Raw genomic sequence first — 26,293 nt, 5'->3', positions numbered from 1 at the left:
ATTGCTTGTACCAGAAGTTGTTGTCTGCTACACCCCACCACCTGCTATCCTACTACAGTGGTTCATTTGCTGTAACCTGAAAATCGCTGTTCACCTATTGTGTTCTTTTCACTGATTGTCATGGTTTGCTCACCTCCTGCCATGGTCCATTCTTCAATTGGGTATATTTATGCTCTCAGGCTGGCATGTTCATGCTACATCTTAAATGTGGAGCATCTTTGCTATTGTATCATGCCATAAATTGCTTACATGCACAGTACATTACAGTATATGATACTAGGTGTAACTTTAGCACACTAGGCTGAATTTCTTTGAAGCTCCAGAACTGGAATACATTCATAGGTTGTTAGGTGCTGGAAGGGACCTTGCAGATCATTGGGTCCAGCCCCCGCTGCTCTAGGCAGGAAGACAACTGGGGTCAAGTGACCCCAGCGAGGTGACTGTCCAGTCTCCCCTTGAAAACCTCCAGGGTGGGTGAATGCACCACCTCTGGAGGGAGTTCATTCCATGGTCTAGACATCCTGACTGTGAAGGAGTTTTCCCTGGTATTAAGCCTGAAGTGACCTTCCTGGAGTTTGTTTCCAGGGATGCATTTGGTAGCCATGTTGGTCTGAGACAAAAAGAAATGCAAAGCTCTAGAACTCTTGGTTCAGAGATCATCCCTTTATTAGACCAGCTAAGAAATCGCAATTTAAATTTTTTTTTTTTTTTGCAATTTCTTAGTTGGTCTAATAAAAGTATTCAGTTATATTTTGAAATGTTTCTCCTAATGTTGTTCTACTGTTGCTGTCGCCATTGTCCTCTCTCTGAGATTCTTTTAAATGAAAACCATCACAGAATAAGGACTGAGGCCTTATACTTGTCTCCTTTGTTCTGCATTCTCTTTTTAATTAGGCCTGGATTAGCCTTATTTTTATTACCATGCAAAAATCTGTTAAGGAGCAATGAACTTGCCTGACATACTTCAGATATAGCATAAAAAATGTCTTTCAGGTGCACAATTGGAGCATGCTATGTCCATGTTAATTCTACACAAGTCTGCCAATGAAAACAGAATGCCCTTGTGACCGTGAATCTCAACTGCTGCACTTCTCTCTCAGTAAGACTTCCAACAGGGATCTGTTGCCATTTGCAGTTTGTACAGTGTTGTGCCTGTTCAGGAGACTGAGCAGCTTTGTTAAACTATATCCACCCTCCCTAATGGATTCTGTTTAACTGTGAGTTAGTTAACAGATTGATTTTAACATGTCCACATTGAATTTTTCCATTTACTAGGCAGAGACCAGATTATACTTCAGTCTTTTTCATGAGGCAGGTGGATTGTTTGGTAGGAAAAACATTCACAAGCATTTTGATAATTACTTCTAAATAGAATTTTGCCTCCTCCCCCTTTGCATCTTTTTAAAATGTTTTCTTTCCATGAATTTTTCCACAAGAAAAGTTTTGTTTCTACCAATTTTTGCAAAAAATGGAATTTGGGCTCATCTGCATAGGCAACAGAATGAAAGCTGCTTCAGAGGAAAGCCAAAGTTTGGTTTAGTCACCCAGTCAGAGAAAAGAATTTACCAGCTTAGGTGAGCCAACATACAGTTCAGACTCCTAATCAGAAATACTGCATATTTGTGCCAAGCAAGGCAGAGCCTGAGAGTTGTTTTCACTAATTATGTGCAGGTGATAATTTTTACTCTGTCTCTTTCAGTACATTTTATTTATTCCTACACATCTCTTGCAAAAGTGTGATACAGAGGAGGCCTGAGAAGGAAAATTGTTCTTTATTTCTTGGCCCCAAGCACTTGGCTTCAGTCAAGTACAAAGGCCAATGCCCCCTCACCTAGCAGAGATCAGTGCCTTTGACTGGAACAGCGGGTGTTACACTTACACTCTGTCCCCATTTCCATCTCTCATATTCTGCTCTATCCCTCCTTCCTCCATACTTTTATACTCTCTTCATCCTTTCTGTCTTCTCTGTCTTCCAGATGTCCTCATTTTTCTGCTCTTTCCTTTTCTTTACCTCAGCAACTCCTTTCTTTTTTCTGCTTATTCCCTCAGTTTCTCTGTTCTCTATCTCCCCCATTCTTTCCTTTTCCTCCCTCATATGTTTCCATCTCACACTTATTCAACAATCCTGCCAGGAACATCCACTTACTTTTATATGTTTACCCCTGCCCCCGAATACCCATTTGCTTATCCCATTATAACATCTCACTATAACATCCTGGCTCCCTGATTCCACATCGGTGAATGGGGCAACTTCTGGCATTCTCCAGGCAGGGGTTCATCAGTTGTTTCTACTTGCAACACCACTCCTGCTGAGTGTCCGTGGCCATCCCACCTCCAGTGGATCAGTGGAGCTAGGGAAGAGAGCAATCTGACAAGACCAGAAATGAGCAGCCAAGAGTCTCCTCTCCTTATCATTCTCCATGGTGTAACCAGGGATTCTTTTCTGTAATAATCATTAAGCTAGAAAAAGAGAACCAGAGTCAGAGCTCTTCTCTCTTTCTTTCCCCACAAACTAGGTGAGGCCATTGGTGGCATGGTTAGCAAATTTCTTTTCTCCCTTTCTTTTGAGGAGGAGCAGTGCTCTGGAAACCTGCCTATCTCATCTTCTCCCCTGGCTGCTACTCTTTTTAGTGCCACTGGTGCACTGAGCAGCTTGAAAGCTGACAGGAGAAGACAACTGGCACCACTGGAGAGCACAGGGCAGACATACAGTTGAGGAGAATTGTCCTGAACAATCTACTACTTCCTAGACCAAGAAATGTGCTCTATCAGCAGGACCAACTCTGTCCCAGTCTATAATTGTTCTGGACTTGCTCCTCACACCAGATTTGGAAGAATCTTATGTAGGAACTATTTTACTCAGGAATGCAGCCACTAGTATGTATCAGACATGTCCTAAAAGAGGCCATCTGGCACTCATTACCCACCAGCCACAGCCCTAGGACCTTAATTCGATGTCTCATTCTACCGTTACTCCTGCATCCTCATCCTAAAGGAGAGTGTCAGCAACTGGTATGAGCTCCAGTTTCTTAGAAGGGGCAGGAACAGAAGTGTAATGAGGCAGCTGGGCACCAGGGGCAATGGTATACATGGCTGCAGCAAACTTTTGGCTTCTGCCATGTTGCTGGCACAATCACGTGGCTGTGGCAGCATATGTGCTTTCTGCCGGGGTGTAAAAAAGGCCCTAACAAAGGGCCTTAGCCAGTCCAGGCTCAGGAGAGGTATATAAGGAGACACTCCAAGTGACCAGGGGAGCCACAAACAGGACAGTTTGCAAGCAGTTCACAGGTTAGTTTGCGGGTCATTTGGGGATCAATGAGAGCCACTTCCAGGTAGCGATCCTTGGTAGCATCTCTGATGGCCAAGAACTCTTGAATTGACAAAAATGCCAAAATGTACAAAGCTAAAGATACAGACACCATTTTTCTCATACAAAAGAAGAAGCAAGTCAGTTTGCAGCCCCCTTCTTTGACAGGGAGTGTAACAGGATCAATTAGCCAGCTGGCAACAAGCTGCCTGCCTCAGCTGGCAGGTAATCAGCAATAATGATGGGAAGATGATTGGCTGACCAGAAATAAAAGGACAGGAAGAGGAAGTGAGAGGAGGAGGAGGATTTGGGGGGAGGTGGTGATTATATGTAGTATGGGGAGTCCTCTAAGGAAGAAGGACTTTTACAAGGGTGAGAATTAATTTATGCCTGTGAGTGTTCATTCTAGATTGAAGCCCTATGGTGCTGATCAGTTTAGCGCTTTGTAGCTTGTGTTGCTGGGACCAGGTTAAAGGTGCGTTTATTTTGAATTACTTGTGTTTTAGGCTGGGCCTTGTGGAGTAGAAGAACCCTGGGCACTAGACCCTGTGTTGCTGAGCCCAGAAAAAGATTGTTGTTGGGACCAGGTTAAGGGAGTACATTAAAGGGTTCAAGGACTGACTTGTGCCAGGGGGAGGTAGCTTAAACTAGACCCTGCTATAGGGAGCTTGTAAAGTAAGATGCTGATTTTTAATATGTAGTTAAGACAGAACAATGTAGGTTAGTCAGTCTTGGCAGCTAAACTAAAGCTTAACCCCCCTTGTTTAACTAGACTCCAGAGTGAGGGGGAATTTGCTTGGGATGTCTCTTTCTTATTCCTTCACTGTAAGCTTGTTGAGAGGAAAGAGACTTGAAGGGAAAAGGGAACTCTTGGGACTGAGGAACAGCAAAGAGGCCAGCTACAGAGGGATCTGTTGGGTATGAATGGAGCATGGCAGTGGAGGCAGTGTGGCGGTGGCAGTAAGCATGGAGTTTGTGCAGACACCACTGGTGCTGTCAGTGGTGGGGGGTGGTGAGCTCTGACCAGGGGTCAGTGACCACGCACAGGTCCTGCTGTAGATGCTGCTGTTGGTGGTGAGGTGGCGAGTAGAGACTGCCGTCTTCATAGGGGATGTGCTGCCATGCTTGGGGCTGTATATGTACCCCCTATGTGTTGCCCCCGCTGTTAGGGAACCTCTGTTTGGAAAGGAAGGCAGAAAGTGAGTGGCAGCATATTGGAAGACCCAGGGAGATGGCTGGAGGACTTTGCAATCTGAAAGCCACTGGCACTTGTAGCTCTTCCTCTCCTTGTACCTGTGAGGTGTCTGTCCAGGTAGGACCACACACCATCAAGGCTTCCATGCAGATCCTGGTCTGGTGCTGTGAAAACCTGAGAGAGGATAGGGGTGTCCAAAAGCTTGCAAATAACAGCTTTTTTGCAACTATTTACAGTAAAAGCTCTGTTATCTGGCATCCCCTGGGAATGGGGGATGCTGGTTAATCAAATATTCCAGTTAATTAAATGTGCACAGTCTGGTGTACTCCCCGACATCAGTGTGCCAGGGGACAGGGAGGCTGCTTTGCCCCATGCAGGCTGCTTTGGCCTGGGCTATGGGCCAAAAGTGGCAAGAACTCCGCTCGTGGTGGCGGTGAAACCTGGAACTGGTACTTCCGGTTTTGCTTTTTGCCGCGTCCCTTGGATGCTGGTTACTAGAGTTTTCTGGATAATAAAGTACTGGTTAACACAGCTTTTGCTTTAGTTGGTCTAATAAAAGAGATCATACCAACCCAAAGACTCCAGCTACAGGTCAACTCTCCCCTCCCCCCCCCCCCCCCCCGTCCCTTCATCCCTATGTGTTTCTCACTCACTGTCTTGTGGCATCTTCACTGACTGGCGTTTTTGCATATTGGCTTTTGGGATAAGTCATCCTGAAAGACTTAACTGTCAAGAAGCCATGCTCCATTCCTTGTAGCTCAGTACATGGCAAATGCAGTCAGACTGGTAAAAACCACAATTATAAGCCATCTCTTATTAGAGCAATTAATAGTTGGAAAATCTCTTATTTTGCAAACTTTTAGAAACAAACAGCCTTGTTCAGGCAAAGAGAGCATCTGCAGGTGTTTTGTGCTCTTCCTAGATGATCCAGGAAGGTGGAAGGAGGGGAATGTTGACCTGTAGCTGGAGTCTTTGGGTAGATGTAATTTTACAACTATTTAGTTGGTCTAATAAAAGCTGTTATTTGCAAGCTTTTGGACACTCGCATCTGCTTTCAGGCAAAAAATTAAAAATGGTGAGAGATATGAAAGATGGTCAGACTTTCTTTGGGTATGAAAGCCAGTCTTTAGAAACTTGTTCTACAGAAGTGCAAATTTAGGAGGGCTCCAGGGAAAAAACAGCAGGTTGTTTACCTGTAGGTATCAGATGTCAACCAGATTTGGGGGTGGGGGCTGTGCATAAAATCAATGCAGTATTGCCACCCCCACCCTGTCAAAAATCATGAGAGAAACTGCTAAAAATCAAGGGATTTGGTATGTAAATCATGAGGCTATTTTTGAATGGTGTGGGGGGCTGTGGGTGTATGTGTAGGGTTTGGAGCCTTTCCCAGGGCCCTGCATCCCCTCTCTGCCCTGCTGGGTGCACGGACCCTGGGGCAAAGGCAACAGTTTAGAGGGATGCAAGAAAACACTAGTCCAAGCAGTTGGGCAAATTTATTTTAAACATAGCCCTAAATTTAGGCTTTAAAGGCTTTGAGTATCCAGTTAAGTGGCCTGAAATTTTCAAGTATGCTAAGCACCCCATTCACTTAGGAGCCTAGCTTCAGATGTACAGCTTTTAAAATAATTTGCCCAACTGCTTGGACTAGTACTTTCTTGTATCTCTCTGTATTGTCTGTTGCCTTTGCCCTGGGGGCCCTACCCACCCTGCTTAGCAGGACAGGGAGGAGACCCAGGGCCCAGGCAAAGGCAGCAGGCACAGACCTGAGCAAACAGATGCAGCCTGCCTCTTCCTGGTGCACAAATCTGGGAGGCACTTGCCCCTCCCCCATGCCTCCCCTTGTCTGGGGTGAATGCAGCAACAGGGAGCTACCTCTCCTCTCTTTCCCCCCCCATCCCCTCAGTCCCCTGGACAAGCCACCTTCTTACACCTCTGCCCTGTTCCCTGCCCCAGGCATGTACTGCCCTGGCTGGGGCTGAGCAGCGCTGTGGCCTTGGCCCCGGCCCCAGCCCTCTTCCTCACCATGGGAGCTCTAATTTCCCCCCCCACCCCCATGTTCCTTTTTTCCCCTTCCACAAACTTACCTCCAAGTAGCAAGTGGGCTCTGGGCTGTGCAGCTCTGACAGGTAAAGCAGCTCTGCCAGCTGGGTGGGCTCCTGATCATGATCAATGCCTGTGGGTTGCGGCCAGACTGCACACACATATACATGCTACCCTCGTTGTCTGTCTCTCCCTCCCGGAGCCCCCATTTTCCTGAAGGGCCCTAGGCTACTGTTACATAAATTGCCAATTGCTCAAATCATGAGCGAGACCTTATGAGGGAGGATAAGGCAAGATGCTGCATTTATTGATTAAGCACTTAATACACACGCACACACCACATTCATACCCGAATTTCTGTTCTGCGCTGGTATACGTTAACAGTCTTATCAGTGCTCGGATCAACTTAGTGGCCAGCCAAGTTGATCGCAAGTAGAAGCTGGGCTCCTGCTGGTCCATCTTGTCAGACGAACCGTTGCTCCAGGATGACATGCAGAACAAGTCCCAAAATCCATACGTCTCTCCCTACTTTTATAGCCTTGTCAATTCACTGAGTCCTCTGGGCTTTTGCTGTGTTATTGCTGTGTTCTTCCTTGAAGGTCGATTGCTGTTGTTCTCTCGCTGTTCTGGGGTGGATTCTTCTTGTTTTGGTCTTTTATGTGTCTGCATTCCTCAGCCAGTCACCAGCTGATGTTTTTCTTTTCCACAGACGCACGCTCACCCATACAGCATACAAAAATTGAGTACTTATGTCAAGCTACAGAGCAATACAAAATGGAGTTTAAGGCAATGCAAAAATCAAGAAAATACATAAGATTAAAAGCAATAGGCAAAAAGTCTATTTGTATAACACTACTGCCCACCTGGCCCAGGTATTAATATACTTATGCTTGTGACCTCTGGTAGCAAAAAGTTGTCATCTCCACCTGCAGTGATTTGCCTGGAGAACAGATATGGAGCACTTGCAACAGAAGAGGAGTATATTATATTGGTAGAAGAGGCCAGGCCGGGAATCCCCAAGGTAGTGGGGATCAAGGCTGCTGGTATGAAGAGGAAGCAATGGGTGGTGGTGCTGGTGGCTACAGACTCCCTTCTGCAGGGGACAAAAGCATCCATCTGCTGGCCTGACCTGTTTTCCAGAGAAGTCTGCTGCTTGCTTGGAGCCCAAATCTGAGATGTCATTGAAGGATTATACCTCCATTGACAAGGAGGATTATTGCTCATGATTGTAGGGGGGCTGTTAGGAAGGCTAAAGCGGAGATGGAACTGGGACTAGCGACCTGGATCAAAGATAACATGAAATCCTTTTTTTAAATACATGGGTGGGGGGCGGTAATAAAGAGGTACCAGGCAATGTGGGTTCTCTGCAGGACTTGCTAGGAAATCCGGTGGTTGCACCAGATGACAAAGCTAACTTCTATAACAATTTCTTTGCCTCCATTTTTCTGAGCAGGAACTGGGTCATCCCCCACACTGAGATCCCAGGGGAGGCACAGGCCCAGGGTCAGTGAGGACCTAGTCAGGGAACTTCTGGTGGAACTAGACGTGTTCAAATCAGCAGGTCCTGATGATGTCCACCCCAGAGTGCTGAGTGAATTAGCAGAGGTCATTGTGGGACCCCTGGCAAAGCTTTACGAGCACTCATGGTGCTCTGGTGAGGTGCCAGAGGACTGGAAAAGGGCAATATGGTCCCCATTTTCAAAAAAGGGAGGAAGGAGGACCCAGGAAACTATAGGCCTGTTAGTCTTACCTTGGTCCTGAGGAAGATCTTTGAGAAAATTATCCAGGAGCACATCTGCGAGGGACCAGCAGAGGAGATTATGCTTAGGGGCAGCCAACATGGGTTTGTTAGAGGCAGGTCCTGTCAGACCAACCTGGTGGCCTTCCACGACCACGTCACAAAATCCTTGGATGTGGGTGTCTCAGTGGACATAGTCTTTCTGGACTTTAGGAAGGCCTTTGACACTGTCTCTCACCCCATTCTCATTAAAAAAAATTAGGCAACTCTGGTGTTGCCTACACCGTCAGATGTGTCGCAAGTTGGTTGGAGAGCTGCACCCAGAGAGTGGTGGTGGATGGGTCATTTTTGACCTGGAGGGATGTGGGCAGTGGGGTTCCCCAGAGCTCAGTCCTCGGGCCCGCGCTATTCAACATCTTCATCAGTGACTTGGACGAGGGGGTGAAAAGCACCTTGTTCAAATTTGTGGATGACATGGAGAAGTGGGCACGCTAGAGGAGTGGGACAGGCTGCAACTAGATCTGGACGGGTTACAGGGGTGGGGAGATGAGAACAGGATGGGTTTCAATAATGACAAGTTCAAGGTATTGCACCTGGGGAGGAAGAACCAGTAGCATACCTACAGGCTGGGGAACTCCCTTCTTGTCAGCACAGAGGCAGAAAAGGATCTTGGAGCCATTATTGATTCCAAGATGAACATGGGCTGCCAATGTGAGGACGCGGTCAGGAAGGCTAACCGTACCTTGTCATGCATCCGCAGATGCATCACAAGCAAGTACAAAGAGGTGATCCTCCCCCTCTATGTGACACTGGTCAGGCTGCAGTTGGAGTACTGTGTCCAGTTCTGGGCGCTGGACTTCAGGAGGGATGTGGTCAGCATCAAGAGGCTCCAGAGGAGGGCCACTCACATAATCAGGGGGCAGCAAGGCAGACCCTACAAGGGGAGGCTATGGGACCTGAACCTGTTCAGTCTCCACAAGAGAAGGCTGAGATAGGATCTGGTGGCCATCTATAAACTGGCCAGGGGGGACCAGCAGGCAATGGGAGAGTTCCTGTTCCCCCGAGCACTACCGGGAGTAACAAGGAATAATGGCCACAAGTTGACTGAGGGTAGATTCTGGCTAGATATCAAGAGGCACTTACTTCATAGTCAGGGTGGCTAGGATGTGTAACCAACTTTCAAGGGAAGTGGTGCTCACTTCTACCCTTGGGGTCTTCAAAAGGAGACTAGATAATCACCTTCAAAAGGAGGCTGTATAATCGTTTGAACCCAGCATTCTTTCCGGCCATGGCAGGGGGTCGGACTTGATGATCTACTCAGGTTCCTTCCAACCCTACCAACCATAAACTATGATTACCAAGACTCTTCTGACCCTCTGACTACTACCCCATACTGCTAATCTATGTGGGTACCAGTGATACTGCCAGGGGTGACCCTGAGTAGATCAAGAGCAACTACAGGGCTCTGGGTGAAAGGGACAGGAGCACAGTTGTTCTCCATGATCCTTCTAGTCAAGGGGAAGGGCCCAGATCAATGCATGTCTGAGCAGGTGGTGTTAACAGCAGGGATTTGGCTGTGACTATGGGATCTTATCAGAAGGATTGCTAGGAAGAGATGGGATCTACTTGATGAAGAAAGGGATGAGCATCTTTGCAGACAGGCTCACTAACCTAGTGTGGAGGGCTTTAAACTACATTCCCTGGATGATAGAGACCAAAGCCCTGCGGTAAGTGGGGGACCAGGAGGAGACAACAGAGGAGGTCTCCTCATACTCTCTGAGGAAGTAGGGCAATTGGTTAGTCACCTCAAGTGTCTGTACATAAATGCATGGAGCCTGGGAAACAAACAGGAAGAATTGGAAGTCCTTGCACTGTCCTAGAAATATTATGTGATTAGAATAATGGGCCATGTCTACATGGGATGCTGACTGTGCAGTTGCTACTGCACAGTCACTTAGTACTTGTAGAAATGAGTACTAAATGACTGTGTAGTAACCCGAGTTACTGTGCAATAGTACCACTGAATGGCTTTTTTGTGACACTACTGTGCAGTAGTATTGTGTCACTGTTGCCATGTGATGCTATTGCACAGTAGTCTTGAGCTACTGCGCAATTAGTGTCTCATGTAGATGTGGCCACAGAGACTTGGCAGGATAGCTTGCATACCTGGAGTACTGTTATGGATGAGTACAAACTGTTTAGGAAGGACAGGCAGGGGAGAAGAGGAGATGAGGTGTATGAATGTTCAGAGCTCCAGTATGAAACTGGAGACAGACCTGTTAAGTTTCTGGGTTAAAGGTTACAGGGTGATGTCACGGTGGACATCTGCTGTAAATTACCAGACCAAGAGGATGATAGAGATGAGGATTTCTTCAAACAACTAGTGGAAGTTTCCAGATCACAGGCCCTGGTTCTCATGGGGAACTTCAATCATCCTGACATCTGCTGGGAGGGCAATACAGCAGTGCACAGGCAATCTAGAAAGTTTTTTGGAGAGCACTGGAGACAACTTCCTGGTACAAGTGTTGGAGAGACCAATTATAGGCTGTTCTCTTCTTGACCTGCTGCTCACAAACGGAAGAGTTCATAGAGTATGTACAAGTGGGTGGCAACTTGGGCAGCAGTGACCACAAGATCACCAAGTTCAGGATCCTGACAAAAGGAAGAAAGGAGGGCATGGACCCTGGAATTGAGAAAAGCAGGCTTTCCTCCCTCAGGGACCTAATGGGCAGGATCCTATGGGAGGCCAGTGTGAGGGGGAAAGGAGTCCAGGGGAGCTGCTTGTATTTTAAAGAAACCTTACTGGGGGTGCAGGAACACAAACCATCTGTATGTGCGGGAAGAATAGCAAATATGGCAGATGACCAGCTTGGCACAGCAGAGAACTCTGCAGTGAGCTGGAACAAAAAAAGGAAGCTTACAAGAAGTGGGAGCTTGGACAGGTGACTAGGGAGGAGTATAAGAATATTGCTTGGGCATGCAGGGGTGAAATCAGGAAGGCCAAAGTGCAGTTGGAGTTGCAGCTAGCAAGGGATGTGAAGGGTAGCAAGAAGGGTTTCTACAAGTATGTTAGCAAGAAGAGGAAGGTCAGAGAAAATGTGGGTCCCTTACTGAATGGGGAAGGCAAGTCATGCCTGACCAACCTGATTGCCTTCTCTGATGAAATGACTTGCTCTGTGGATGGGAGGAAAGCAGTGGACATGATATGCCTTGACTTTAGCAAGGCTTTTGATGTGGTCTTTCACAGCATTCTTGCAAGCAAGATAAGGAAACATGGGTTGGATGAATGGACTATAAGGTAGATAGAAAGCTGGATGGATCATTGGGCTCAACAGGTGACCAATGGCTTGAAGTCTAGCTGGCAGCTGGTATCAAGTGGAGTGCCTCAGGGGTTGGTCTTGGGGCTGGTTTTGTTAAACATCTTCACTATCTGGAAGATGGGATGGATTACATCCTCAGCAAGCTTGCAGATGACACCAAGCTGATGGGGGGTAGTAGATGCACTAAAGGATGGGGCTAGGATTCAGAGTGACCTAGACAAATTGGAGGATTGAACCAAAATAAATCTCATGATGGTCAACAAGAAGTGCCAAGTCTTGCACTTAGGATGGAAGAATCCTATGCATTGCTATAGGCTTGGGACCAGGTGGTTAAGCCCCCACTTATTGCTCCAATAAAGTAATGTAGATATACAACGCATTTTCTTGTTGAGACATAATAGTAAACTCCATGATTTAATATACCAGATTTAATTTTGTATATAGTGCTAGAATAGCTATTGTATGCCCTATTCTACCAACTTATTTGTTTTGGTAGATAGCAGTCCTCTTTTGGGTCATTAGTTAAGCAGAAAAATTTCAGTTTGTACATCAGCCAAAATCATGGAGGATTTTGTGTATGAGCAGGCTGCACATGTACCATCATCCTGTAATGGGACGCTTGGTCTGTCTGTTCTTTAAGAGAACAGGCTGCTTTGGAAAGCAGATTGCAGGTGTCAGAAGCAGATTAGGGAGTGGCTGGGTTTGAGGTATATAAGCCTTTGCTGGTCAAAGGGTCCAGCCCTGAGAACTGCAGGGTGAGGAGCTGCTGAGCAGCAGGGCTACATCCAGGCTGCCACCTTAACATCTGAGCTGGGGTAAGCACTGGCAGTTTGCAGATAGGACTAAGGGGAGGTAAAGAAGTGCCAACTGGCCCAGAAGGAGAGAGAGGGGCCAGAGGAATAGAGGACCTAGGGCCCACAGAGAGATCATGAGCCCAGGAAGGGCTTAGTACAGATCGCCTGAGTCCTGAAGTCTGGCATGGGCAGAGATGGAAGTGCCCAGAGAAGGGTGAGTGTAAGCAAGGCCTTGGGAACAAGATCAGAGCCCAGAGAGTGAGGCCAGAGGGCCCAGAGTGCACAGGGGGACTTGTGTCAGCAGGGTTGGAGGGCCAAGTGATTTGGAGCCCAGGAGGAGTGAGCATCAGCAGGCCCAAGGAGCCCAAAGGTCTTGCTGGCCTAGAGGCAGGGCTAGGGCCCAGAGAGGGGCTGAAGGCTAAGGAGACCAGCAGGACCATAGGAGCCCAGGAGTCTCACCTGGCCCAGGAGTGATGCCAGGGCCCAGAGAGAGGGGCCAAAGACCCAGGGCCACAGCTTGAGACCAAAGGGGGCCAAGAAGCCTGTAGCCCAAGAAAGGCAAGGACCGGGGCTGGGAGCTTGTAGGTTAGGACAGGCATGTGAGATCAGGAAGGACTACCATCTGTGAGGCATAGGCATTGTATAGAGGGGAGGTTGGAGCCACATAATTGTCCCTTAAGGCAATGACCACAGGTGCCTATGGTCACAAGCATAAGATCAGGCTTGGGAAGCCCTGTTGCAGCCTCCCTTTATCTTGAAGTTAGATGCATCAAGGCATGATGGGCAAATGAAGGGGTTACTGCCCAAAGAGGGCAAAGTGGATAAGGGCTAAGGGAACTCCAGGGGCTTTATGGCCACCCCTGGCAATTAACCCTGTTACATGTCCCCACGGACCATTTCCTACAGAGCTCAGGGCTCCAGATGTGAAGTTGGACTTACCCTACAATTATCTAGAATAGGGTGAGGCTGAAACTGTCTTTTTTGTGCATTCACTGAACACTGTCTTGGTCCCAGGCAAGATGAAGACGGGAGTCATCTGAGTAGAATACAGAGAAAATTAGGATCGTTCATTTACATGTTGTTTTCTTACAAGGCCACTGCCCCATTCAGTGGATATAATGGACGATGTTCTGGGGAAGTAGCAGGACTGTACCATGAAGGAGGCTGTTTATTGTAGGACCTTGTCTCCTCTGCTTTGGGAGTGGGAAGATGTGTGGTAAACAAGGCATGAGACTGCGGGAAGGGAAAGGATGATCTCATAGGTAAAGCAGTTGAATACTGCCCTGGTGAACTGGATTCTGTTGCTGGCTCTATTGCTAAATTCCTGTATGATGTTAGGCAAACCACTTACCCAAAACCTTCCCCAGAGGATAATGCACTGCATTTGACTGCTGTCTGACTTGCAGAAGTGCTGAAGTTGGTGGGACTGGTGCTGTGGGTATCTAAAGTGCTACATAAAACGTACACGTACTCTCAAAAATTAAGCCCTAAAGATTTCGAATTGGGCACTCAAAACTGGTGTCTTTTGACTGACTTTCAGATCTTAATCTTCCTGTTCTTCTGGTTTGGATGCCTACATGAATATAATAAATATCTCCCCGCATCTTACTGGGAAGATTGTTACTCACATACTATTATGATGGTGTCCATACACATACATAATTTCTATCATAATGCACATAGACAAAGAGGCTGACTGAAGGTTATAGAGGCAACTTTAATATTAGTTTTTCCTAAATCCTTAATACTCAGCAGCCTTAGTATTATTTTAGGGCAGCTCTTCGCATGGATTATGACACAGTATGTATCTCACACAGGAAGGAAGTCACAGTGCAATGTATGTGGCATCTCATTCTCTTCTTGCTTACACTGGCCATACACTTAACCACCATAACAACCATTGTTAAGTCTCTGTACACTTGTACTCTTTAGGAAAATTTTTCTCCAGGTACATAGACTCTGGGTAACACTGGGCACATCTACATGAGGGGCTAAATTCACTTTAAATTACTTCTACTGCACATTAGAATGTCACAGCAAAAGCCATGCTATTGCACTAATGCACAGTAGAACTAGTTTACTGTGCAGTAGTGTCACTAAAAAGGCATGTGCTGGTGCTACTGCACAATAGCATTGGTTACTGCGCATTCAGTTAGTACCTGTAATAACAGGTACTAAGCTTAATGCACAGTACCTACAGTGCATTAATGCAAGTGTAGATGTGCCAAACATGTATTTTCCCCCATATTACCATCTTTTCTGACATACAACACATACCCTTTTTTCAAAAACCAGCTTCTAGAAATTGGAGTGCATATTTATATGTAAGGAAATATAGTAAAAACAGTTTCTCCTGCTTATTGGGTGAAAGCAAAAGTAAAGTCTGCATGCAATCCACAGGGAGCAGAACAGTGAGCAGGCTCACTGCTTTAACTGCTGCTACTCAGTTACTCAATACAAGGAAAGACCTCTTTTTTTTTCTTTACTCTGCCTGCAAGGTGTGTGTCTTATTCCAGGCTGTGTTTGAGAGAATGATGTTAATATGTTATATTATTGCTTACAATTTTATGGTTTATTCATTTTTCTTCTATTTGCAATTTTAAAAATTAATACAAATTAAATATATGAAAATTAATTAAAAAAAAACAACAACACCCCACAATATATTGGAAGAGGTATAATGAAAATGATTTATAGGTTTGCTGTAGAATAACTAGCACCATAGAATCCTTCTATCCCTAGAATTTAAGGATTTTGTATTGCCTTGTTTTCTTCGTCTCCATCCAATAGGAGTCTCTTAAATGGTCTCCATAAATACTTATGTGCATGCTTAACTTTAAACAAGTGGGTAGGCCCTTTGAATTCAGTGAGACTATACACATGTAAATCAGTTTAAACCTGTTTATAAATAACATGCTAGACAGGACACCTATTTATCTTGCCTCATATGCAGTGCTACATTGCATTATATAAAGGTTAAATTAAATATGAATAAGCACAAATAATACATTGCCAAAGCCTAGTGGGGACGAATGTACATAGTGCAAAATAGAGGAAGATAACTGAATGGGTATTATATATATTTATTTAGATTAAATTGAATCCAGCAAGCATACCGTCCACTGTACATTTTGCATCTGAAAGGGTTTACATGCTGAGCTAAAGTTGAATCCCTGTTCTAACAGCACTGATTCTGCTGATACCCTTTCTTAAGAGTTTCATAAATTCTAGGGTTGGAAGGGACCTCAGTGGACCATCTAGTCCAACCCCCTGCCCCAGCAGGCAAGAAAATGGTCACCAAACCTGGGATCATGTGATCCCATCCAGGTGCCTGTCCAGTTTCCTCTTGAAAGACCCCCAAGGATTGGGGAGAGCACCACCTCCCTTGGAAGCCCATTCTAGATCCTGGCAACCCTGACTGTTAAGAACTTTTTTCTAATGTCCAATCTAAACCTACTCTCCAGTAGCTTATGGCCATTGTTCCTTGTTGTTCCAGGGGGTGCCCTGGTAAACAGATGGTCATCTACTTCATGTTGCTCTCCCTTTATGAATTTGTACGCCCCCACAAGGTCCCCTCTCAGCCTTCTCTTGGAGAGGCTGAAGATGTTAAGGCTCCTTAGCTTTTCCTTGTAGGGCCTTCCCTGCAGGCCTCCAATCAGACAAATGGCTCTTCTTTGGACCCTCTCCAGGTTGTCCACATCCCGCTTGAACTGCGGCATCCAGAACTGGACACAATATTCCAGCTGTGGCCTGACCAGTGCCACGTAGAGAAGGAGAATCGCCTCCCTGGACCTGTTTGTGAAGCACCTATGGATGCACAACGAGCTGCGATTAGCTCTGCCGATTACTTCGTCACATTGACGACTCATGTTCATCCTGGAGTCAACAGTGACTCCAAGATCTCTTTCTGCTTCAGTGGTGCTGAGAAGGTCGCTCTCCAGCCTATAGGTATGGTGGCAGTTCTTTCTCCCTAGATGCAGCACCTTGCACTTGTCCATATTGAATTGCATCCTGTTGCTCTCTGCCCACTTCCCCAACCTGTCTAGTCAGCCTGGACCTGGTTTTTCCTCTCCAGGGTGTTAGCTTCACCCCATATTTTTGTGTTATCCATGAATGTGGACAGGGTGCTTCCCACCCTTTCATCCAGATCACTGATGAAGATGTTGAACAGCACCGGCCCCAGAACTGAGGCCTGAGGGACTCCGCTGCATACATCTTTCCAGGCTGACACCAACCTATCCACTGCCACTATCTGAGTGTGACTCTTCAGCCAGTTTGCTACCCTGTCTACCATATAGCCATCCAAGGCAAATCTCCTCAGCTTATTTTATAAGGATGGTATGGGATACCGTGTCAAAGGCCTTCTTGAAGTCCAGATGGAGAACATCCACCTCAACTCCTGCATCTAAACATTTGGTGGCCTTGTCGTAAAAAGAAACTAGGTTAGTCAGGCAGGAGCTGCCTGCTATAAACCCATGTTGGTTACCCCTCTGCATTACATTAGCCAGCGAGCTCCCACAGATGTGTTCCTTGATAATTTTTTCAAGGATTTTCCCAGGGATAGAGGTAAGACTGACTGGTCTATAGTTCCCCAGATCCTCCTTCCTTCCCTTTTTAAAGATTGGGATGACATTGGCCCTCTTCCAAGCCTCTGGGACCTGACCCGAGCACCATGACTGCTCATATATCCTTGCTAGTGGTTCGGCCATGACACTCGCTAATTCCTTCATTGCCTGTGGGTGGAGTCCCTCCGGTCCTGGTGATTTGAACACATCCAGTCCCTCCAAGTGTCCTTTTACCATGTTGGCACTGACTGTTGGTCAGCTGATGTTCCCATTGTTTGTGTCCATGACGCATATTGAGGGTTCGTCTAGGTTTCTATTTAAGAAGACAGAGGCAAAAAAACTCATTGAAGAGCTCTGCCTTGTCCCTGCTATCCATCACTAAGCCCCCCTGCCTGTCCTATAGCGGTCCTATGCTACCCTGCACCCTGTTTTTGCTCCCAACATACCTAAAGAAGGACTTCTTATTGTCCTTAATCCCTGCTGCTAGCCTGAGTTCTAGAACTGCCTTGGCCTTCCTGACTCCCTGCAGGTGCAGGCCAAGAAAGTGTACTCCTCCTTGCTGGCTGCTCCCTGCTTCCACTTTCTGTATGCTTTTTTTTTGCACTTAAGGTATCTTGGATGTCCCTGGTTAGCCAAAGGGGCTTCCTTGCCCCTTTGCTCCCTTTCTTCTGCCATAGGATTGTCTCACTGTGAGCCCAAAGAATGGTATCCTTGAGGAATGACCACCCATCCTGGACCCCCAAAGCATCCAGACTCTTTGTTCCTAGTACCCTGCTAACCAATCCCCTGAGCCTATTAAAGTCAGCCTTTTTAAAGTTCAGCATCTGTGTCCTGCTAGGTATAGTGCCCGCCCTTCTCTGGATAGTGAATTTTATCATTTGGTGATCACTGTCTCCTAGGTTGCTTTTAATCTACAGGTCCCCCACCAGGTCATCCCCTGTGGCCAACACCAAGTTGAGCAAGGCGTTACCCCTGGTGGGACTCCTTACCTTCTGTGTTAGGTGGAGGTCCTGAATACAGGTTAAGAACCTGTGTGAGTGGTTAGATCTAGCTGACTGTTCCTCCCAGCATATGTCTGGGTAATTAAGGTCCCCCATGACTACCATATCTCTAGACCGCACAGCCTCTGACAGCTGCCTGGAAAATGCCCTGTCTACCTCATCCTCTTGGTGTGGAGGCCTGTAGTAGACCCCCACCACCAGGTCCCTTTCCCCCCTGACCCCCTTGGATCTTAACCCACAGAGTCTCTGCTTGTTCATTCTCTGATCCCAGTTTGATTAGGGAAAATGTGTACTGTTCTTTAATATAGAGAGTGACACCCCCTCCTTTTTCCCCTCCTCAATCTCTCCTGTAAAACCTATAGTCCTCTATTCCTACCACCCAGTCATGAGTAGCATCCCACCAGGTTTCAGTTAGTCCCACTAGGTCAAAATTATTGCTCGCAAGCAAGATTTCTAGATCTTCCTGCTTGTTTCCCATGCTTCTGGTATTTGTATATATACACTTAATTCCCCTGGCTGCCCCTGGAACCCTCTTATACTGCTGTCTAAAAGGTTCTTTGATACTTACCTGGGGTGATCTTGTGGGTATCTCATGGTTCAGTGTTCCGTGGATCCCTCCGTCCTTGTTCTCCCCTTCCCCCAATGAACCTAGTTTAAAGCCCACCAGAGGAGATCAGCCAACCTGAAAGAGAACACACACTTACCTTTGAGGGAGAGATGAAGCCCATCTCACCTGAGCATGTCTCCTGTTCGGAAGTATGGGTCGTGGTCCAAAAAGCCAAAGCCTGTCTCGTAACACCAGGTCCAAAGCTGCAAGTTGACCTCCCTGATGCAGGTCTCCTCATGGCGTCATCCATGTCTGCTCACTGGGAGAACAGAGTTAGGTTCCTGCATTTGTAAATACCATATACTGCAGCTCCTACTGCCTATTTTTTTCCAGATGAATTTCTGTTACTGCTACTTGTTTTATTACACTAGTGACTTACAAATGCTGTCAAGCACCATACGAGAGATCAATCTGAAGAGCAAGAAAGGCATTGTTGCAGAAAAATCTTACTAGGGCACCAAAAATGTGCGTTTCATATGCATACATAGCATAAGTGCTAACAGACAAATAATTGTCTTCATTTAAAGCTCTCCTGTGCTGTCAGACCTTGCTTAGGCATGAATGAGGCTATGTTGGGCTGCTCTTTGCATGTCTTCTGAGTCAAGTCCCAGAATGCATCCCTCCTCAGCTTAATAGAGAGTTCCTTCTGGTCTACCTGGTTTGCATGCTCCTCTAGCTGCCCAATAAGACTGTGGCCATGGGGACATTCTGGCTTCATTTTTAGACATCTCAGAGATGGGTGTTATTTTTTCTTGGAAAAACTAAGAACACCCTATGACATGCCATAAGTCAAATCAGAGGAGACAGTCTGCCAATGTAATAGCATATGGTTGGTTGGATATGTGGTCAGAAAATTCTAGGAAAAAAAAATAAGGAAAACAGACTCAGAACCACTGCATCAAACTGCCCTGGTCAGTAGTTCCCAGTGGTCACAGGAGTGTGGCTTTTATGCCAGGGATAGCCCCACCTCCTAATAACTCTCAGATGAGGGAAGAGGCAAAAAAAATAGTCTTCACACCATTCCTGCTTAGCAAAAGTCCCTAGCATGCACAAGATATGGACAGATGTTCTTTTGAAGTGCTTCAAATCCTGATCCTATATGACTCAATAGCGACATATATTTTCTAAGCCTTTGCAAGAAACACAATTTAATTCCCCGAGGACTAAACATCTACAATCCCCTGACTACTACACACGACTCCAAATATGCTGCACAGCTATGCAGAAGAACTTCAGAGAAAATTAGAAATCATCTACTTCACCTACTCTACTCCAAAAGAGACCAACTCAGGAAGGAAATCGTCATACACTACAACAACTTAAAAGATAGAAATCCATGCATGTTCTCTGACAATATACAGTGGATACAAAGAGACTACGAAAAACTTTCTACAGCATTCATCCTACATAAAAAGAAGAAATGGAACAAATTACTCCAAGAACAAGCTCCCCAGCCACAAAACAACCATCAGAGGAACAACACCAACACCTTACGACCTTCCAACCTCAGACTTGATGAAACTGCAAGCAGCAACCAACCCACAAATATTATCAATCTCTCCACACACATGCTTACCAAAACTGTAAAATCTGTCCTTTCTAAAGGCCTAAATTTCTGTCCAGAAAAATACCCTAATAAAATACTTCAATGTGGAGAACTAGAAGAATTCTTCCGACGCCTGCGCCTCAAAGAATATTTCCATGACCAAACTGAACCCACTCCCAACAACAACTCATCCTCTGACAACATTCAAGAAAAGATCAATGCCAAAAAACATCAGATTGGACATCTTGCAATGGACAAAACCCTAACCTTGACCGCTACATTGACTACTTCAGGGGAAGAATGAACAATGAAATAATCAGCAACATGTGCCACCACAACAACCTCTCTCTGCCAGAGAAAAAGGCCATAGAATCTCTAAGATCTAACCACCAAATAGTAATAAAACCAGCAGATAAAGGAGGAGCCATAGTCATCCTAAACCGTGAGGATTACATAAAGGAAGTCAACAGACAGCTCTCTGACACCACCTACTACAAAGAACTACAAGAAGATCCTACTCCCCTTTTCATCAAAAAACTCAACAATACCATCAAATCATTTCCACCAAGATTACAAGAAAAACTACAGGCCTTGATCCCCCCACTACCTAACCCAGGGACTTTTTACATGCTCCCTAAAATCCACAAACAAGGGAACCCTGGCAGATCTATCGTATCCAACCATGGGACCCTAACTGAGGAAATATCAGGTTTTGTTGAATCCGTCCTAAAACCGCTTGTCACCACAGAGCAAGTTTTGTCCAAGACACCACAGACTTGCTACGGAAACTTAAAAACATAGACCACCTTCCCAGCAACACACTCCTAGCCACCATGGACGTTACCAGCCTATACACCAACATCCCACACCAGGATGGCATCCATGCCTGCCTTACATATCTACAGGAACAAGATTACAACCCAGAATACAGACCCAAAGATATCACTGAGCTTATACACTTCATCCTCACACACAACAATTTCACTTTTAATAATCAACACTTCCTCCAGATGATGGGAACAGCTATGGGCACTAAAATGGCCCCACAGTATGCCAACCTTTTTATGAGCCACCTGGAAGAAGACTTCCTCAAGAACTGCACCATCAAACCCTTGCTGTACTTACGATATATCGATGACATCTTCATCATTTGGAGTGAGAACCTGGAATCTCTAATTGAGTTCCACCAGAAATTCAACAGTCACCATCCCTCCATCCGACTTTCTTTAGAATACTCCAACACCAACATCCCCTTTTTAGACACAAGGATCAGTATCCAGAAGGGTAAAATACAGACCACAGTATACAAGAAACCCACAGACCAACATACATATCTGCACAGAACCAGCAATCACCCGAAACACACCAAAAAAGCTGTGATATACAGCCAAGCCCTCAGATACCACCGCATCTGTACTGAAGAGAACACCCGGGATTGCCACCTCACCAATCTTAAAAAGGCTTTCACCCAGCAAGGACACTCCTCCAGAGAGGTAGATCGCACGTTTGAAAGAGCCACCTGGATACCACGTGAAGAACTGCTGCAGTACAGAAGAAAAACACCCACAAATCGCACACCGCTGGTTATAACCTATCACCCATCCCTTGAACCTATACGGAAAATCCTCAAAAAATTGCAACCCATATTAGAAAAAGACCCTATTCTTAAAAAGATCTTCCCAGAGCCACCCATCCTAGCCTTCAGACAAGCACCAAACCTCGCCAACCCCATCACCAGAAGCAAACTTCCTCAAGCCCAGAACACACCAAAAGGATCCAGACCGTGCCATGACAAGAAATGCAAAACCTGCCCCCACATCTCCACCACCTCCACTATTACTACACCCCACAACAGAGCCATCAGCATCCCAGGATCTTACAGCTGCACCTCCAGGAATGTAGTATACCTCATCCAATGCACCAAATGCCCTGATGGAAGATATATAGGAGAGACCAGACAACAACTGCGCACCAGAATGAACACACACCGGAAATCCATCAAAGACAGAAACACCCAATTACCGGTGGGGGCACATTTCTCACAGGAGGGCCACTCTTTCTCCAATCTCTCAGTCCTGATCCTCAAGGGAAACTTACACAACACTTCCCAGAGACGAGCCTACGAGCTCCATTTCATCAACCTCCTGGATACTAGAGATCATGGACTAAACATAGACATTGGATTTTTGATACATTACAATCTGCCTGGCAACTGACTCCCCAGCCCAGCCCAGCCCAGCCCAGCCCAGCCCAGCCCAGCCCCTGGCTTCTTTACTTTTCATTCCATCCAGGAAGAGCACACAGCAACTGCTGAAGCTTCCTTAGCCTGACGAAGGGTTTTTGAACCCGAAAGCTTGCTTAATAACTATTCTCCAACCATTTGGGTTGGTCTAATAAAAGATATCAAATTCACCCAAGGAAACTTGTCTGCCTATATCCTTAGACCAACACGGCTACAACCTAAACCCCTGATCCTATATGAAGCACTTAAACTTTACTTCAATGTCATGCTATTCTACACTGTCCCTGCCCTTTCCATTTGAAAAGCTTGAAAATGGCCCTGAGACAATGCTGTGGTGAAGTTCTGCAGTTCGGATGTTGGAGCCTCTCAAGCCTGAGACTCCAGAGGTTCTTGAGAATGTGAGAACTGCCTAGTGCAGAGAGAGCCCGTTGGCCACCTGCCCCACCAGCTTGTGCTAGGTGCTTGCTGCCATTGTGAACATGGTTAGAGAGAGCCTTGGGAGAGCTCATCAGTTACAGAAGCACCACTGTCACCAGGGAGCCTGGAGTGCATGTCTACTATCTCTTCTCCCTGCTACCGCTGGTCAAGTAGTAATGGGGAGACGCTTTCCCTTTTGGCCTACTTGAGAAGAACCATGAACTAATTCGGGCATGCTTTTAAGTCCTTGTCCAGCTCATTTGCCAGCTAATAGGTCATGGTGTGGCAGCACTGGACATCATGACTGAGGCCCTGGAAAGGCACTTCCTCAAGATGTTCCACTCCACTAGTGAACACCCTGCACAACACCATAGAGGTGGCTTTCTGTGGGACCACCTGCAAACTGTGTAGGGAAGCCTCCTGGCTCAAGCAGATGAGCAATGACTGTAAGTGTGTGTGTGTGTGTGTGTGTGTGTGTGTGTGTGTGTGTGTGTGTGTGTGTGTGTGTATTCATAGATTGTAGAGTCAGAAGAGACCACAAAGGATCATCGTGTCCAACCCCCTGCCCTTGGCAGGAAAGAGGTTAGATGTAAGTGTGTGTATGTTTATAGTAGAGATGGTAGACATGCATTCCAGGTTCCCTGGTGACAGTGCTGCTCCTGTAACTGATGAACTTCTATATATATATGTCACTGTACACATTTTAAAGCATAGTCCTAAGGACATGAGATGAACAGCTCTGGCATATAAGCCATGCCACCCTCATGGAGATCTTGTCAAACCGGCCCCATCATTTGATAGGCAATCTGTGAGCTTGAGGAACATCCCTAGCATTGATACTGCTACTGCGTGTACATAGTACATGGCTACTGCTATCTAGAATGAACAGAGTGGAATAGAACCATGCTTACGCACCTAAGTCCACTTAAATGCCTAGCAGGTGGAGTAGGATCTGGCCTTAAGGGTTTTGGATGACCAAATCTACTTTAATCTGGTGAATGCAATTCTGCCTTGCCAATTTGTGACATTATTTCCTTCTGAACATTCCAGAATGGAGAGACGTAGTTGGTCTGAAGTCAGGCAGAAGTCAAGGTAGAGGTGCAGCTTTATACACTTAACTGAATTGGAGAGGCATAAGCCAGGTTTGTATTTTTTTTCACAACAGATTCAATACAGTCTTTTTGATGATGGTGCAGAGTCTTTTGGTCATCACGTGCATGTTAGTTGTGCTGTTGCTTAACAGCTGGGTCATCAACAAAATCCTTGATTTAAAAAAACAAAAAATTTTGTAGTGCTCTGTCAATGAGTGCTTACATCTATGCTTTTTATTTTTCATCATGAAATCTATGGCAGTGCCAAGCAATAGAGGTCAATGTGTCCTTGCTTGGTACCAGTGACTTAGTGGAACTTTTCAGTGAAGTCTATACCTACCTTATTACCTAATTTACTTTTGATATTTGTTAATTATTTTTGCTATCATATCATAAAACTTCAAAATATTCCAGAGTGGATGGGAGCTGTCAAATGCTTTTTTGAACCCTATGAAACTTACAATTATTATTTGCAATTTGGTTTTCTTTCCCTGATGATTAGTCTTAGGGTGAGAGATGGTTGGCATAGGAACTTCTAGATCAACGTCTTCTCCTGTTTTAACTTTACCTCTACTACTTCCCTCATTCTGCTTGAAGATGAGCCTGCAGAAAACTATTTATCACAAAAGGGGTGTAATGCCTTACCAACTGTTCCAAACATTTAAGTCACCTTTCTTTGGCATTGTGACTATGGCTGTATGTAGACAAAATGAGGGGCATGTGTGCACATCACTTTAAAGTGGGTTAAATGCTTTTGTAGCACTTTAAAGTGTTGGTGTTTGCATGCATTGGTAGTGTATAGCACAGTAATTCCAGCCATTGTAGCAAATTTGGCATTATAATGTGTCTTAACTGACTTGGGGCGCAGCAAAGTAAAACTCCTCCAAGGAGTTCTAGCTTGCTGCGCTACAGCCATGGAGCAAATCACCGGGCTCTGTGCAGCTCAGGGGCTCTGCAAGAAGCCCATTCAGGCAGCCTGGCAGCAGCCTGGGAAGGCAAGCTCTAAGATCTTTTTTTTTTTCCCCCTGGAGCCTGCCTGCCTGAGTTGCCTGGGGACCTGTGCTTCCCTCTGCGGCTGCAGTGCCCCCTGGGACTGCCCAAGCCAGGTGCCTGCAGGTGGGTGCTGCCTGTGGGGGGTGGTGCTGCTGCCACAAAGGGAAGCACCAGCTCTCCCTGCAGGCCAGGGCCTCTCTGCCCACTGTCAGCTTGCCCTCCCCTCCCCGTTGCTGGAGAGGCAGGTAAATTTGGGTGTGTGCACGACATGGGGGTTTAAAATGCCCTATATTGAAGTGGTGTTTTTAAAAACTCGCTGCTTCAATTTAGGGCCCCCATTTCATCTACACATGCTGTATAATGCCATTTTCTCATTTTCTACTGTTGTTGAATTGTTCCTTGTTCATTCTAGGCAGGCCCTATGGGATGCTGCAACATGACCATTTCCAGACTTTGTTGAGCTGATGGACTGCTTTTTCTATCACCTCTTTGAGCAGCCAATTCAGTTTCTTCAGTGATGTTATCTTTCTAGCTCATTTTTTCTGTTCTCATGCTGTTCTTTACTGCTCTGTCTTTTGTTTTTTATACAGATTTTTGCACTTCGCTTTCTGGAGGTATTTTTGAGGAGGTGCTCAACTTATTTCCTTTCTTTTACAACATTCTAACTATGATTCTTATCCAGTCTTTAGGCATGTTTGTATGGAAACCAGCTACAGCTGCTGCAGTATCTGTGATACTGTCAGACAGAAAAGAACATGACATCTCAGTATTGACTTCTTACGGTGGATTTACATCTTGCATTATTTAAACCAGTGGTTCTAACCCTTTTTGGACTCAAGGCACCCCTGAATAGGCTTGTGGCACACCTTGGACATGGTAGTTCTTAGTTTTCACTCATTTTTCTGTAGTAAAAAAAAAAAAAAGAAGAAAAAAATAGGGCATTTTTTTAGTTGCAAAGTACTCAAAAGACCACAGCTATAGATTTAAATGTGAAATTTCTGTGTTTATCTTGTAAATCATGTTTGCAAACCTAACTGTGCTAACATTTTGTACCACCCCACATCATCCTTAAAAGGATCTCAGTGCACCCCAGGGTGCCACAGCACCCTGGTTAAAAAAATGCTGATCCAAACTCTGTTCTTCAATTCAATTTGACGTCACTGATATAATGTTTTGTATCATCATCTTTTACAGTCTTGATGCTTTTGAGGATTTTTTCTATCTCCAGCCTTGGGCATTAGGGCTGTGTGAAGCTTCGGTCACTGATTGGACTCAGAGGAGGTTCAGCCTGATTCGGTGGCTGAATCTCTGAATCTGAATCAAATCACGAGACCCATTAATCTCTTTGAATTGAATTGGAAGCCTCCCATTCAATTTGGAGAGATTTGGCCATAGACACAACTTTATGTTTTTTTCTATGTACCTCAAGGTACCAGG

At 45.8% G+C, this 26,293-nt stretch overlaps 1 long non-coding RNA gene across 2 annotated transcripts in view; it reads left to right on the top strand.

The window, feature by feature from the left end:
• Positions 1 to 26,293, top strand: part of LOC109282547 (uncharacterized) — a 132,116-nt gene that overhangs the window by 32,218 nt on the left and 73,605 nt on the right. The window lies entirely within an intron of this gene.

This window comes from Alligator mississippiensis, chromosome 5, assembly GCF_030867095.1.
Source record: "Alligator mississippiensis isolate rAllMis1 chromosome 5, rAllMis1, whole genome shotgun sequence".
NCBI lineage: Eukaryota > Metazoa > Chordata > Crocodylia > Alligatoridae > Alligator > Alligator mississippiensis.
This window is presented reverse-complemented; position numbering and strand designations above follow the sequence as displayed.